The sequence below is a fragment of the Micropterus dolomieu genome, linkage group LG20 (assembly GCF_021292245.1).
Source record: "Micropterus dolomieu isolate WLL.071019.BEF.003 ecotype Adirondacks linkage group LG20, ASM2129224v1, whole genome shotgun sequence".
Classification (NCBI taxonomy): Eukaryota; Metazoa; Chordata; class Actinopteri; order Centrarchiformes; family Centrarchidae; genus Micropterus; species Micropterus dolomieu.
In genome coordinates this window covers 14,714,763-14,730,633 of record NC_060169.1, presented here as the reverse complement: position 1 = coordinate 14,730,633, position 15,871 = coordinate 14,714,763, and the positions used below count along the sequence as shown (strand labels likewise).

Sequence of the window (15,871 nt, the reverse complement as noted above, 5' to 3'; positions counted from 1 at the left end):
CAAACAAAGTGGTAAATGTGATCCAGTCCATTTACCAAATCTGTGCCACATTTGCTTAGATGTGATCAGCACAGATCAAAATAATATGATTGTGTAAACTGGAAAAATAACAATAATTTCTATTTGGCTCTAAACCAAATTAAAGTTTGTAAATCTTAAAATGATATACAACTCATAACATTAGGCGAATCTAGGAGCATAGATTGCTGTAGGGTGGCTTCCAGCCAACATCGACATGAGCAGCAGAGCAGCAGTTTAGTCGATGAGCAAGGAAGAAAATGTCTTTTGCCATCTTGGATTTCACGAGTGAATGGGATTTACCTGTGTTTGTCTACCAATGTGTTTGTGCAGGGCAACTTAAGTGAAGTCTTGCAATATGGCTCGCTTTTATTTTTAAATAGGGAGTTTAAAGTTAGAAAGCGCTCAGCGACAGAAGCCGAGCCCTCAGTTTTCAAGGAAAAGAACTTGGGAAGCAAAAAAAGTACCTGTGGCTCAGGGTCAGCGACACCTGTTGCTAGCGCGAAGCCCGATAACGACGTTAGCATGCTGCCGCTATCCATGGACTGTAGGCTAATACCTTAGAAAGCCTACTACAACCAGTACTAAACATAGAAACACAGAAATAATATGACAGTTTTCTCAGTTAGGACCATCCAGATGTTGCCAAGTAAAATGAGTAATAGCTTTACTTTGGCTGACGTCAAAGGTGGTAAACTAAATAAATCCTGAAGGATTAATCAGTAGCTAGCATAATGTATAAGATTGCCATTCTCATATGAATTGTGTGCTTTTAAAATCAGTAGAGAGGCAGTGGAGAAGTTGTGGGATAGTTCTATGGATAATCCTGGATCCCCCTGACCTCCTGTGCCAATATATGTGAGGGACAGCAAAAAGTAAGTCTTTTTCTTTCTTTTTTAAAAAAAGTAACATTATGTGTTGCATTGTTGTGCTGTGAACATGCTGTAGGGATTTGTTGGTGTCAGATGGATGTGTGGATGGTTGTGTGGATGTGAGAGTATTGAAATAGTTTGCCTTGGGTTAACTGTTGACCAGCATTTCAGTTGTGATTATTGGACAGCCATAGTCATAATATACAGTTTCAGGTGTGGTCAGTTTGTGTGGATTAAGTAACTGATGGTTGGTTATAATTTGTTTGCCTTGTTGATATTGTGTCTTTATTTATAGTTTATGTACAGTGCTGGTGTTGACATTATTTCTATGTGAGGGATATACTTCGTTTCTGAGGGCATCTTACTAGTGTGCTTGAGTTTTGTGCACCAGGCTGCATGTGATAAGAAGCTGGGGATAATAAGCTTGATTGTTATATTCCAAGCTATTGAAATCATTCCATTATTTAATTTGAACAATTTAATCCCTGTTATACCACTGTCTGAATGGACAGATGTAAACTTACATCTTTAAACTCTGTAAACTAGCATCCTTAGATCCTTACCAGTGCCTCCATAGTCTTTGCTGTGATGTCTTCCTGTTGTGTGTCAAATCAAGTGTTTTTGTTCTGCATCTGTATTTTTACTTAAACTAATCAAAGAGTAAAAAGTAGCAAAGCAAAAGAATATGAAATTAATTAATGGTATTAACAACACCAGAGAAAGCAGCCCAAAGCCATTTAGAGAGTTAATGACATCTAACTATCATTCTGGCACACGAATGGACTTGGAAGAGACTAAAAAACGGCTTTATAGACTATCCTCTTCCTACCAGCAACTCCTCTTCATTTTTTTGTAGAAATGCAGTGACAAAATGTACAATTTTCTCAAACAATTGTATCAGTATAAAGAAATACTGTTTTGTGTTTTAGAGCAGTATATTAAATCTTTGACAATCTACAGCTGATTGTAGCACTTTGATATTTAGCTTTAGCAGTAACCAGTAAAAAACACTTAGTTTTTTGGGTACAATTATTAACACTTCGTGCAGTATTGACTATACTAAATTGAAGTCCCTCGATTAAATTGAAATTCCTTATTTGTGTCTACATAACGTAGGACATTAAAACAACAATCAATCTATTTTTTTATTTCCATGTTTGCAAATGCATCATTAGTCAAAATGGAAATGAAATTGACACATCATTTAAAATGTAATTTTTATTAGCATCTTTCAATTTGTAGAAATGGAAATCATGTCATCATCTCAAAGCTTATGTGGTGCATCTTGTCTGTTGGTGTGGTTACAGTGCTGTATAATTTTTGCTGTCAGCCTTCTTCGCTGGTTAGCAAAGAGAACCAAGGGCCATTTGCAAGTACCTAACCTCAAGTTGTGTAGTGCCTTCACATGTCTGTTGCATGGTAACAAAATGTTGTTAGGCACCAGGCGTTAACTGCAAGGGCAATAAATGCAGCTCATTATCATTGGCAGCCAACAGATCTAGGAAAGGAATAAGGTAGCAACAAAATTGGACACTTAAATACTCTAAAATACTTGCAACTCTGATCGTGATGTTTGTGTACGTAACACATCTATCAACAGGAGCTACATTCAGCAATAAAAAACCCGCTAATACCAGTTAAGTAAGTAAAATTTCTCCAAAATCTAAGCCCCACTGCTCTTCCTACGAGGTGTATGTGTGATCAAATACTGTAGTTTTGGCTGATCAGCAACAAGAACCACTTGTCTTTCCTCTGTTCCTCCTTTTTATTGATGTTTCAGCTGGGCATATTGATGGACAGTACTTTTTACTCAAGATAAACATGTGACAATCCTGGTTGGTAGAGTTGACAGTTAAACTTTAGGTGCTAATGTCACCTAAAGTTTATTTTTGAACTGTCAACTCGAACAACCAGAATTGTCACGTTTATCATGAGTAGGCATGAAATCATTATAAATAATAATGATTACAGATAAAAACACAAATACAACATATTTAAATTTGAATTTAAGAACTAGAAAAAAATGTATTCAAACATTTACTGTAGGATCTGTAGTTTCTATTTCCATACACAACATAATGTCCAAGCCAATACAGATGTGTTTTTAATAAACTTATATCAGTATATAAACAAGACAGGTGGGAATAACTGTGAAAAGGACATGCATTAAATGAAAGCAGATAATCAAGTGTTAAACAAGGGAGTTGACAATGACTAGATTACTCTGGGTATATATCTGGGTCAGGGGTTTTCTGTCTGACAATATGGGGCCCCCCCATATATTTTACTCTCCTGCAGAGCGAAGCGGAGGCCAAAACTGTGTTACATAGGAAGAAGGTATCAATAGCTTACCAAGGGAAAACAAGGACATAAACAAATAATTAACAGAATTGTAACACGGACAAAAATTAAATGCACTTAAATAATGGCACACCAGATTAGGCTAGTTACATAATGTTTTTCTGCAAACACCAAAGCCATTAAAGTACTTTGAAAAATAAGATATAATCACATAAAAAATAAACACAGGGGCTTTAATTTTATTATTAATGTTTATAAATTCTAACATTCATGCTGTCTGACATGTAGAAGTTCATGGGGATGGTGTTACTTCCCCATACAACGGCAGAGAAGTGACAACACCTCTGAGTTAGTGGGTAGAGATTAATGCAGGGAACATGCGTGGAATGGTAAGAAAGGTGCTGCTCCTGCTCTGAGACAATGTGTATTTGATGCAAATTCAATATGATAATGACTGACCTGAAAAGAAGAGCAGAGGAGACATTAACATGCGTCAGCACCTTTGCCTCAGTCCTTTAGATGGAGGGGGAGGCAGAATTAAGTTATGGTAAAGCTTTAGTGTTTTTATAACCAGCTACATGACTTTAATATTTGAGATAGTTTCTAAACATTTAAAAATGACAGTTGCATCTCAGATAAGAACTCCAGTAATATGCAAAACACACTTTGTTATCTTCAGTTCATAAATCATGTGCATTGTTGTACAATAAACTGTATATTACAGTGTCATATTCAGTGGACTACTGAGGCTCGTATATCTAAAATGCTCACCCTATACTGGTGGGACAGGGTTGGAGTAGGAATCACCAGAAGCCCCACGATACGATATTATCACAATACAATATTATTGCAATTATTTTGACATATATTCTAGTATGAGTCATGATTTTATTTTCACTGAAAAACATATAAAAATTATGATGATGTGAATGCGTGTTGTGAAACATATACGTTTATCAAAAAGTTGCAGCTCCTGCAATTTGGATATTGCACTTGGCAATATTGCGATTTTCATAATATTGTGATTAGGGCTAATTGTTCAGCCCTACTTCCTACCAATCTTGCTGACTGTAACCTCTGCTGACCTTACCAAAATAAAAATAAAAACTCTGTAGACTGAAAAAGCAATTGATTTTTTTTATTCTAGTACCAAAAAGTAAATTGGTCGGTTTGTGGTTGTATAATTAATAATTTTAAAGATTACTTTGCCTAGAGAGGGTACAACATATATTCATGATTTTAACAATATATGTTGTATTTTAATTGCCAGTTTGCCTGTACAACTAATCCAACTTAGCAGGAGTCATTTTATTTTTTCAAGGGCCCAGAGGCCTTTGCCGCAACGCAGTGCAGCAGGATATGGCAAGGAGCTGCGTTGGCCAATCAAATAAGTGCAAGCGCACATTCCTGGCACCTTATTTTGTAACATGAATGCAGCATTTCCTCTGTTTATTTGTTGGTCATTGTGTTGACAGATTGAATCATTGCCACCGGGATAACTGTCAATAATTGTACAATCCTTTTTTTTTAGTATTAAACTGTATAACTATTGTGCGTCCGAGCCACCAAATGTATGGATCAATCAGTCAAAAAAATTTGGATTGCATTTCATCATCGGTGTAGATTATATTAAAGAAGTGGACGTAGCCATTGTGATGTCCCCCATTGGTTTGTGGATCACTGTTTTGAAGCCTTGAGTTTGGTGAATGGGTTTTTGCCATCTTGCCATATTTGGACGAGAAAGGGGAGCTTGGGAGGGATATAAATTGCTGTGCCTGACAGCTCACCGTTGTAGCGACTTGTCGATCACAAGGTAGCCACGCCAAAGTCCAATTATTTCATATCTTTCTATACTTGTTTATACATGTTTAGCTCAGTCGGTACTGTGTGGGACTCTCGTTTCGAATGTTGTATGATCGATCCCAACTAACTGCGGGTATTTTTTTCTCCGTTGTTAAACAAATTTATTATAAGGACACTTTTGCACATGCTCACAATAAAGCATGTGCTGCAGTATGTATGCGTCCCAGCGTTTTATTCGCATTCATAAACCTATGGACGCTTATTTTCATTTCCCTGAAGAAATTCAGGGGAATCCAATCACACGTTTACTGACGGCTTTTTCAGAGGTGTGTCAAGCAATCCAGAGTCTCTTTTGAATGTCGTTCAGAACTCTTCAAAGCAAAAGCTCTCAATAAACTTGTCATAAAGCATTGCTGCACAAAAATTTCTCACGCTTTTATTATGGAGGCACAATCACTTAAGAGGAAGTGATTGTGTGAGTAGCTGTCATGATCATGATCTATTTCAGCACCAGCCGCTATCAATTTATTTAATTTTTATTTTTCTGCTATCAAAGCCGGTACTGGCCCGCATGCCGCTTATTGCCAGCCATTGCCCTAAAGCATACCGTGCTCTATTGTCTATTATCCTCTAAATGGGACCATAATTGACAAAAGCTGCGTTTCGACCAAAGGAACTATACCGCAGAACTAGGAATCTTTGGAGGAACTCACTGTTTTTCCACTGGAGGGACCAGGGTCTAAATGTAGTTCTGGGCTCTGCATTTTACCCCCCAAAAAGTCCCTGCTCTGGGGTAGTACTTTCCGAAAGTACCGGTACTTTGGGGGGTGGGGCTTGCCTTGCAGTGAAATTCTGAATGGGCGATTATAGGCTACTGGCTTTAATTGGAGAATGTCGGCTGTTTTTCTACGACAGCTCGTCTGTTTTCCACCTTTGTTTGCAAACCACAATCAACAGTCAAATAGCCACACAAGTCTCGCCGATGTCCGCCTGAGATCGTATGTTGGCATTAAATATATTGGAAATAGCAGCCAGCATGCAGCGGTGTGTTTACGCTAAATACTGGGTCCTAAGTTGTTGTTTTAAGTTTTCATCAGCCAGGAAATTTCTACATGGAGCCGAAGTCGGTCTCCTCTCTGAAACAAGCGGAACAGCTTATTACAGCAGGTAATTAAAGCTCGTTAAACATCCTGCTCTTCCAACACAGGTGGACATAGACGTGAGTGTAGCGGCTGATCTACAGCTTTTGTCGGCTGGAAATGTTTTAATAACCTTCCAAACTGTCGCGATTTTATTTTTGTGCTGCTTTCTCTGTTCTGGAGTTATTTTAAGAACTTTATGGCTTCATCCAGTTTGTTTGGCTACTATTAAATGTGTAACGAACTTTATCGTGTGTCTCTTCATTATAGCTCCCACACAAAAAAGCTGCTTTAATGGTCAAGCAAAGCCTATAGTTTTTCATTATATTCCAGTCAAATCTGATGTTCATTTATAAATGTTGCTCATGGATAGTGGTTACAAATAATGATGCCTGTGCATCGGCTTCACTTTTCAAACCCAGGGGTTCTCACTTGACAGCACAACCCCTTGCTTTTTGTAATGCGGGGCTGTTTTAGGTCTGACGGCCGGTTGTTGGTTTATATATTAAAATCCCTGTGAACATTGTTTACCAAAGGTTATTTATACCCATCATTCACCAAGCAACTGTGACAACAGGTTGACAAGCCAATAGGTCAGCATAATAATAATAATAATAATAATAATAACCTTTATTTATAGAGCACTTTCCAAAACAATGTTACAAAGTGGTTTCACAAGAGCAAAGGCAATAATACATCAAACAAATAACATGATACAAGTTAATAGCAGGAAGAAACTTAGGAATTAAAACGGAGATAAAAGAAAAAATAGATAATAGAAAAAATAGACAATAGATAGATAATTAAAATAAAATAAAATCAGGCCAAGAACTGCAAATGCTTTGTCCCCTTTAGTATTCAGTCGAGACTCTGAAACAGACAAAAGACCTTTGCTTGAGGATCTTAAGGTACGTGCTGGTGCGAATGGGACTACAAGGTCAGAGATACAACAGGGAGAGAGGCCATGAAGTGCTTTAAAAGTAACCAATAAGATGACTTAAATATACTGGGAGCCACAATAATGAAGCTAAAACAGGGGTGATGTGACCACATTTCTTTGTTGTGGTCAAAAGCCTGGCTGCTGAGATCTGGACAGTTGGGAGTCGTTCAATAGATTTTTGGGTCACGCAAGTAAAAGCATGCAGAAATCCAGGTGTGATGAAATTGCATAAATGGTCTCAGTGTCCTCAAAAGTTCCATCCATCCATCACCAACCGCTTATCCTGCGTACAGGGTCGCGGGGGGCTGGAGCCAGTCCCAGCTGGCATTGGGCGAAAGGCGGGGTACACACTTGACAGGTCGCCAGTCCATCGCAGTCCTTAAAAGTTAAAGTTAAAATTTAGTTCTAAGCTGGTAAAAAGACGACTGCGTAAGCTTTTTGGTGTGCTGTTTGAAACTTAATTTGCTGTCCAACCAGGCGCCAAGATTATTTGCCACAGGCTTGATATGATCCAATAGGGAACCAGCAGATGGCGGTATTGATCCAATGACCAGGATCTCTGTTTTGTCTGAGTTCAGCTCGAGGAAAAAAATTGCAGGGTCTGTGGATGTGACAGGCAAATACATCTGTATGTCATCAACGTTAACATGAAAAGAGACACCATATTTCTGGATAATGTTTCCAAGGGGAAGATATGTCCTAAGACCGACCCCTGAGGCACACCGTATTTAACCGAACAGAATGAAGAGACATAGTTATTCACAGAGACACAGAATCTCCTATTGGATAGGTAGGATAAAAAACATTCTAATGTTACAGTCACTAATGAGTCATAATTGTGCCTTTGTCAGGTCATTAAACTGAACACCGCACATATGCATTCACTTTTATCTGCTGTATTTATTTTCCATTTCGGTCAATCTTGTGATGAGCTGTTCTGTATAAGCAAGGCTTTACCATGAAAATGGGTTATCCATGGTGGTCCATCCGATGGTCCGTTTTGGGTAAAGTTGCTCATTTTTCTGTTAATTACATCCAGAAATGCATCTACCAATCTACACGTGAGATGTCAAGCCTAAATCTAAAAGAGGATTTATGAATTAGCTGCATTCTGTCTAAATTTGACACAGTGTGTGAGAGGATACTATTTAGTCATAGATAGAATGTCAGGGCCCAGATAGTACTGGTAATATGGTTTGCTGTTGGTCTAGGGGAGTTAGTTACCACTAGGTTTCATGGCTGTGCCAGCTACTAACATCCCATGCGCTAAATGCCTTCAACTGGCAGTCAAAAATGACAAATGACAACATGTGACCATGACACAGAAATTTAGACTGATTGCATTTGCAAAGATAGAAAGAAATCAACATGCATCAGCTGTTTTGTTACTAAAAGGCATCTTCTGAAGTCAGACTTACTGTGTACAATAAAACAGTCCTAATTTCAAACTAACAATTAAGTGTGCTACATGGCCTGTTGCCGGGTTAAGTGCAGAGGAGGGTTTGTTTTTATCTCCACCTAGCATGAGTGGGTGGCTGCTCTGTGCTCAGTGAGAATAACCCAATCCAGTGGAAAACATTTAAATAAAAAAATAATAACAATCAGTCTTAGAGTTTATGCAAGAAAGGTTGTAAACTATGCATAAATCCTCTGAGAGGTGATGAGTGTAATCAAGCGCTGTGGGTAAACAGCATTTACGTGCATCTACCCTGAACTAAAGCCGTAGCTGTAGTATTTTTAATCGGAGTCATCTTCTGCTGTCACTTCTCCCTCTCTGTACTTTTCTGTCGGATTTTACAAGCAAAATGCACCAGTGTGGAATCATTAAAAATTGGACAATGTCTTCCACTGCCTACATGAAGAACTCAGGTCCATATTTCATTAAAGTCAATGATGCCTATGAGCTTGCACAGCAAATCAAAAAATGAGGAAGAAATAATCCATGCAGCTCACCAAGTAATAGAAAGTGTACAGTGCAACTAGAATATTGAATGTGTACTTAAAAAGTAAAAATAGTGCATCAATGACTTGCAAATTTCATTATGCGAAGGGGACTACGCTGCTGCTTCACATGCAATACATCCTAAAGTTAGGGGGAACTGTTTTTTTTTCTTTTTTCTTTTTTTCCCATATGTCCCAAAATGTGATATTTGTATAAGCGGTACATAAAGCACAACATAATACCACTGTAGAAAGCCAATGTCACTCCTCTTGTTGCTTTCAATTCCAATAGACTGCAGCCATATAGCAGTTTTGAGCTAAATGCTGACATCAGCATGCTAACATGCTCACATTGACAATGCTAACATGCTGATTCAAAGAAGGTATAATGGTCAACATCTTAGTTTGTTGTGTCTGATTACTAACCTCTGCTAATTAGCACTAAACATCAGATTCCCTGAGGCTGATGAAAGTAAGTATGCAAACTCCTCACCTTGGTGGGGTGGTGGGCGGTGTCGTCGGTCAGTTAATGGTTATACTATTGAGTCCACTCTAACATGAGCTTTGCAAATTTACAGCTGCATATGCCTAACCAATCGTCACTCCTAATGGCTAAACCTGACAACTAATCAGAGGCAGAGTAGAGGGCGGGTCTTTTTTCAATTTGAGTTTTTCGAGTCTGACAGCCGAACACCTTGCGATGTCACTGCTAAACTGAAAAAAGACAAAAGTAAGCTAGCTTACAATATTAACTCTCCTGTCAGATACAGTAATGTTGCCAATCTTATAACTTAGCCCGCTGTTATTAACCAATGTTAATGCTAAGCTAATTGTTCATTTATGGAGACCAGAGGCAGCACAGTAGGCTACATGTAGGGTAGGCTAAAGTCACCAGGATAAAAACGTGTCGGGTCGGCATCGGTGTTGTTTATTGTAGCTGTCCTACGTTCTTTGAAAGGTTAGGGGGCAGTTGTAGACTGGACAGATGGTTGCAATTCATAACCCTCACCACTAGATGCCACTAAATCTTACACACTGAACCTTTAATTGTTTTCTATAAAGTAGTGTTAAATTATCTTCTTGTTCTCGTGACGCCAATATCGTGTGTGATCTCCACTTGTGAGCTCAGTGTATCGTCACACCACTAATCTGAGCCCTTATGTTCCTGCCGCGTTGCAATATAAAGTGATGCCCTTGCGTGTCGGTATCTTTCTCTTGTTGCAGTACACAATTGCGAGTTATCTATACAAACATGTAAGCTTAAATAGACCCCTCTGACACCGTATCTGTGTGTTTATCTGCTTGCGTATCCTTCTCACCTTTTTTACCCCTGACCGGTTTTGCATGCCTGTGAGATTCTCATTAGTTTTGCAGGTATATGAACATTTTTGATTTTGACCTGATGAAAATTTTCCCCAAACTGAATACAATTCCTCCTGGGGAGAAAATGAATGTGTAGGCCAAATTTTACTGTAACCCGCAGGATAGTTGTCAATCACTGAAAAGCACATATGTGAACATCAGAGGGACCTTTGGTGCATCTCTCTCTGCCTCATTTCCTGTCATATCTCTACTATCGCTATCTGATAAAGTGCTTCAGATGGTCAGGCCAGTACCTTGTATCGCAGCTTGTGGCCAGTAGTGTATGTGTGAGTGAAGGGGTGTGTGTGTGTGTGTGAACGGGTGAATGAGACGCAAAATGTAAATAGCTTTGATACAAGCACTATATAATTGTGCACAGTGGCTTAGCAAACATTTGTGGTCATAGATCTGGCTAACTAAATAAGTATTGTCTTGGTTTCAACACAAAAAAACTCAAAAGCACACTGTATGCTAGTCTAGATGACAGATGGAGCCACCCTAAAAATGCTCACTTAACAAGAAGGCACACATTTAACATTGGTAGCCTTTTACATTCTTGATCGGAAGAGAGCTTATGTAGTTGTAGCCTTGAGTGAGTGAGCATTATAACAATAATGTATATTGAATAATATAAAAAGTAACCTTTTTTACCTAATTTTAATCAAGTTGTGCATGTTTTGTATAGTCGGGATGTAGAGCTTATAAACCTTACCAAGGTGAAGTAAAATAGAATTTAATTATCGTTATTAAAGACACTCCTGGTTTAAGAGAGAAAAATAAATTATTCAAAACATATATCTGAAGTCAATGATCTACAAAACCCTTATAATTCAGTTTAGACACATGCCAGTAATATCTGTTTACCTGATAGTGTCTATTGATCGTCTGGAATAGACAGAAAACAGCAGTAGAATAAATCAAGGCCTTTCAAGGCTTTGGGATATAAAAGACCATGAGCCGACTTCTTTACAGTAAAAGGAAAGTTGAAACTTAAGCAGAATGGTTGATACTGGCTATATTTGAAAATGCCTTCCCTATAATTTGTTTTAGTCTAGACTGAGACAACCAGGGACACAGCATAAGCAGTCATGGCCATGCTGTCAAAGTTATGGATGTCAGTCATAGTTAACAATGCACAGAGAATGTCTTTATAATATGGAGAGCTGTGAGATAATTCTCAAGAAATGATTAAAATGGACGACTTCAGTAGTTTTCAGGACAAAATAAATAATGAAATACTTTCGGTCACATCTGCATTGCCTCAAATTGATATTCTTATGCAAGTTTTTCCCTGCTCAAAACGAGGCAGAGGCAGAGTTCGAATAATTATATGATTGATGAAAATAACAGTTATCACGTTAAATCATTTAATTTTTTTTTAAATCACATAAAAACTAAAACAGTTAAGAAATAGCAAGTTGTTTAAAATTAAATCAAATATAAAGTAAGCTTTATTCTTGCATCTTGTTACATTTTATCTAGTTGATGTGAATTCCTGGATATTAAATGTTCATCTGCAACTTTCTGTAGTGGTCCCAGTAATATTTGTTCTTACAGAAGCAAGCCACGTGACATGGTTGAGACTGAGAACATGAGCACAAATACTGACATACTGAATATCTTGTAAAACTATATGATTCTGTTGGCAAAAAAATGTTTACATAAATGTAGGTCTCAATGTCAAATTGGGCCCGACATTAGAGGATAACTAAGCCAGTTTTGGGTCTGGTTCACCCTCCTGACAATTGTGGGCCGGGGACGTTCATGATCCGACGCTGGTTCGAACAGATGATCGGCCCAAATGATCCTGTAGTGTGAGGGGTTTACATAAAACTGACTTGAGATTGGGCGGCTGTGGCTCAGGAGGTAGAGCGGGTTGGCCGTTAATCGGAAGGTCGGCTGTTCAATCCCTGGCTCCACCTGGTTGCGTGTCGAAGTGTCCTTGGGCAAGATACTGAATCCCGAATTGCCCCTGGCGGCTATTCCGCCAGTGTATGAGTGAGTGTGAATGTTAGTTTCCGTTTGAGCACTTAGGCTCAGTGTATGAATGTGTGTGACTGGTGAATGCAGATGTAGTGTAAAAGCGCTTTGAGTGGTCGAAAAGACTAGAAAGGCGCTATACAAGTACAGAGCATTTACATTTACATTATAATACCAGTGTAACAAATTTATTTATATATATATATATATGTATATGTGTGTGTGTGTGTGTGTGTGTGTAGTCGTGGCTAGACTTGGTCTGAATATAGGCACCCTTTAAATAGTGCTATTAAAACCAAAGGTTTAATGTCAGAATAAAAGGTTCAGTGTTATTGGTAGCTAATAGTAGTTTTGAGTCACATGGTTCTTTGCACCATGAAGCATTCAGAGAAATGGGCAGGGAGATCATGGTTGAAGCACAGAGCCATTATAAAGCCATTTACCAGACAGCTCCCTGCACAGTAGCAGGGTAATGAACAGGGCTCAGCTGAAGAGCTCACTCTCTGAGGAGTGCTACATTTACCACTACCATTGAGACAGAACAAAGGATTACCTAAGATTCAGCTGGGACAGGATTCATCTTATTATCCTACGCGAAGTTGAAAAACTGCATCACCTTTCTACGACAGCAAGTTGCGTTGTTTATTTGTTTTTATTGCCACCAATACACCAGAATCTGGCACAACAAAGCAAAAAAACCTTTAGTAGGTATTCTTGATGCCATTTCTGAATTTGTCATTTCCTGGAAAATGATTTTAAAATGTTGATGACTCATCCTGCACTGGGGGGTGTGTATAAGTTTAGCGTCCAATGAAAAGCTTTCTCATTTTTATGACATCACCAGAGTGTTTTTAACTGATTTTAGTAAAACCGGATCATATTTGATGGGGAACATTATTTTCTGGTTCTCCTACCTGTGATTTACGGAGTTTGCTGATGAACAGATACCTTTACATGTTGCTAAAGTAACAGCTAACAGCTAACTGCTAACGTTACTAGCTGCTGTTAGTTAAGTTAGCTTAATTAGCGGTCTTATTAGCTGACTCTGCCTGGACTGGGAGCTGGGAGCACTGGGCGAGTGTTAGTGTTTAACGTTACACTTATTATTACTCAAGCCATGGAGGTTTTCAGGCCAAGGGGCTTTGTAGAGTCTATGGCCAAAGGCGGGGGCCCAGCAGGGAGTGATGGTAGATAACATTAGCGGCCCCGGAATGGGCACCGGACCCGGGCAAGCCGTCAATGAAACCGCGTTCAGCAGCCTCCCAGTGAACATAGCCTGAACAGGACCAAACATAGCCCCAAAGACCATCAGGGAGTACAGTATCGTGGTGATTGGACAGTGACGAGCGCAGTGTTTTTCCCAAAGTTGAACATTTTTCAACTCTCAGTGACCGGAAAAAAACCCTCAGCGCGGAAAAGACGCTCAGCGCCTCGTCACGCTCCTGGTATTTTTACCAGCTTTGAAAAACGTGGCGCTCCCATTGCAATGAATTGAAAAAAGACGCTGGCGTCAGAAAAAAACGCTTTGGTGGACACGGGCCCTAACTCGGTGGGAGCTGGAACCAGTCCGCATGATGGCGTGTGGGCGGAATGCAGATTTAGCGCTATTGGCTACTGCAAAAGTCAATCAATATTTGCGACAAGTCCCTTCCTAGCTTTGAAAACACGTAACTATGGAAGCAAATGGCACTCCGGTTTCCGTTTCATGGGAACTTTTAAGTATTTTGGTTTTTATTTAGAAAAGAAACCAACAGACTGTTGGTAGGAAATGGGATGTGAATCCCGGTATACTGTGAATGTAATCATTCGTAATTTTAAGATGTTTTCCAAATAACTAATGCTGTAGTTTTTCTGTGGATGGATAGTGATGAGTGCATCTGTCCTGGTAATAAAGCAATAAACACACCTGTTTTAATATGTTCCCCCAGCTCTGTTGGAGGGAATTACATCTGTGGAAAGTGTGGGGTTGTCTCTCCCCCTCAACCCACTGCCAGCTGTTTCAAAGCCTGTGCAACCATAGAAGTTAATTTCCCTTATTTACATTTAAATCTTTCACCCGTCCTTAGTTTTACTTTTGTCTAGTGTACTTACGTAGCCAGACATGGTGGCACGACGCTCACGCCAGCATTTTTCATGGCTCAAGAAGACTTATTGAACTGTGATGTATTTACAGGGCTCGACAATAATGGTGGCCCGATGGCCTGGGGCCAGTAAAACGTAACGTCGGGACAGTTGAACTAGCAACTCACTGGCCCAATTGGGCCAGTGGAAAAGCATTAGTATTTAAAAAAAAAAAAAAAAAAAAGTGGAACTCAACATCCTGCAGTTGTTTTGCAGCTCTAGGCGCACACCGATGTCCAATCCAGAGTTGTAGTTACGTGACGAGAGGTTGTCAAATGTTGTTTCTCTGATCTCAATCATGCGGCAACCTCTGGGTCGAAAATGAAACCTTACAGACGGAACTTAAAGCTGCATTCTCTCTAACGGCCAGCAGGGGGCGAGTTCCATTAGAAATAATGGTAAAATGTTGCTACTTCTCAGCTGATTTATTACCTCAGTAAACACCTTTAAATGAGTTTATAGTCTCAGTCGCTAGTTTCAAATCTTCTTCAACACAGCATGTTGTTCGTTTAGTATATTATGGTCCTATTTAGGGGAAAATAGACGATAATGCAGCGTATGCTTTTGGACGGGACTACCTTGTGATTGACAGGTCGCTTCCATGGCAACCTGTTCATCAGGATAGAGGCGACTCGTGTCCGCTGCGCTGTGTACATTTTTCATAAATGGCTGTCAGCAGGAGAGCACGTCATGTTTGAGTCTGTTAGTATGTTTTGTTTTAAAAGTAAATTGTTTTGTTAACCTTTTTATTTTTTATAATTTTAACTGTGATTACATTTTTGTTTAGTTTGTTTTATATCCAGGATGTATTTAATAAACGATTGAACACTTTTGGAAGGAGGGACAGTAAAAATTGTCTTCGTGCCAGTAAGCTTCAAACCCACTGGCCCAGTGGGGCCAGTTGCAAAAAAATTTAACGTTGAGCCCTGATTTTATTATTTATTTAGATGCACTAACTATGACTTGGATAACCTTATAACTCTAGAGTTGAAAAAAAATACTGTGATTGGTCCTATGCATGAGCTCTTTTTGGTAGTCAATCAATGTGTAAATAGAAGGAAATCTTTTTGCAGACCACCTCATGTTCTACCCAACTGCCACAAAAAAGCTGATTTTTTTCCTTCCAGTATGTTGATTGAAATGTACATGGAATAAAACAAAAATAACACCCGTCTTTTTTATTAATTCAACAGAAGTGCTTCGTCCACACTTGTTTGGTGGCTTTACTTTGTGGTGTTGGGAGAATGATTTTGCTTTTGCAGTTCTCTTTGTTAATGCAGAGCGTTGGGTGACAAAAGGCAGCTCCCTTATTCTTCTCAATGAGACCACTGCATAGTAATCTTTTGAACAAATGAAATGAAAGCCAGTGTCAGTGTATCAGCCCTTCTGTGCAG

General features: G+C 39.1%; 1 protein-coding gene across 3 annotated transcripts in view; it reads left to right on the top strand.

Moving 5' to 3' along the window:
- Positions 1–293: 293 nt before the first annotated feature.
- gpc6a (glypican 6a) overlaps positions 294–15,871 on the top strand; it is a 297,605-nt gene continuing 282,027 nt past the window's right edge. For 2 of the 3 annotated variants that reach the window (XM_046032409.1, XM_046032411.1), the window contains exon 1: positions 294–893. The gene's annotated coding sequence lies outside the window, so the exon portion shown is untranslated. The remainder of the gene's footprint in view (positions 894–15,871) is intronic. The other variant, XM_046032412.1, reaches the window with a different exon arrangement.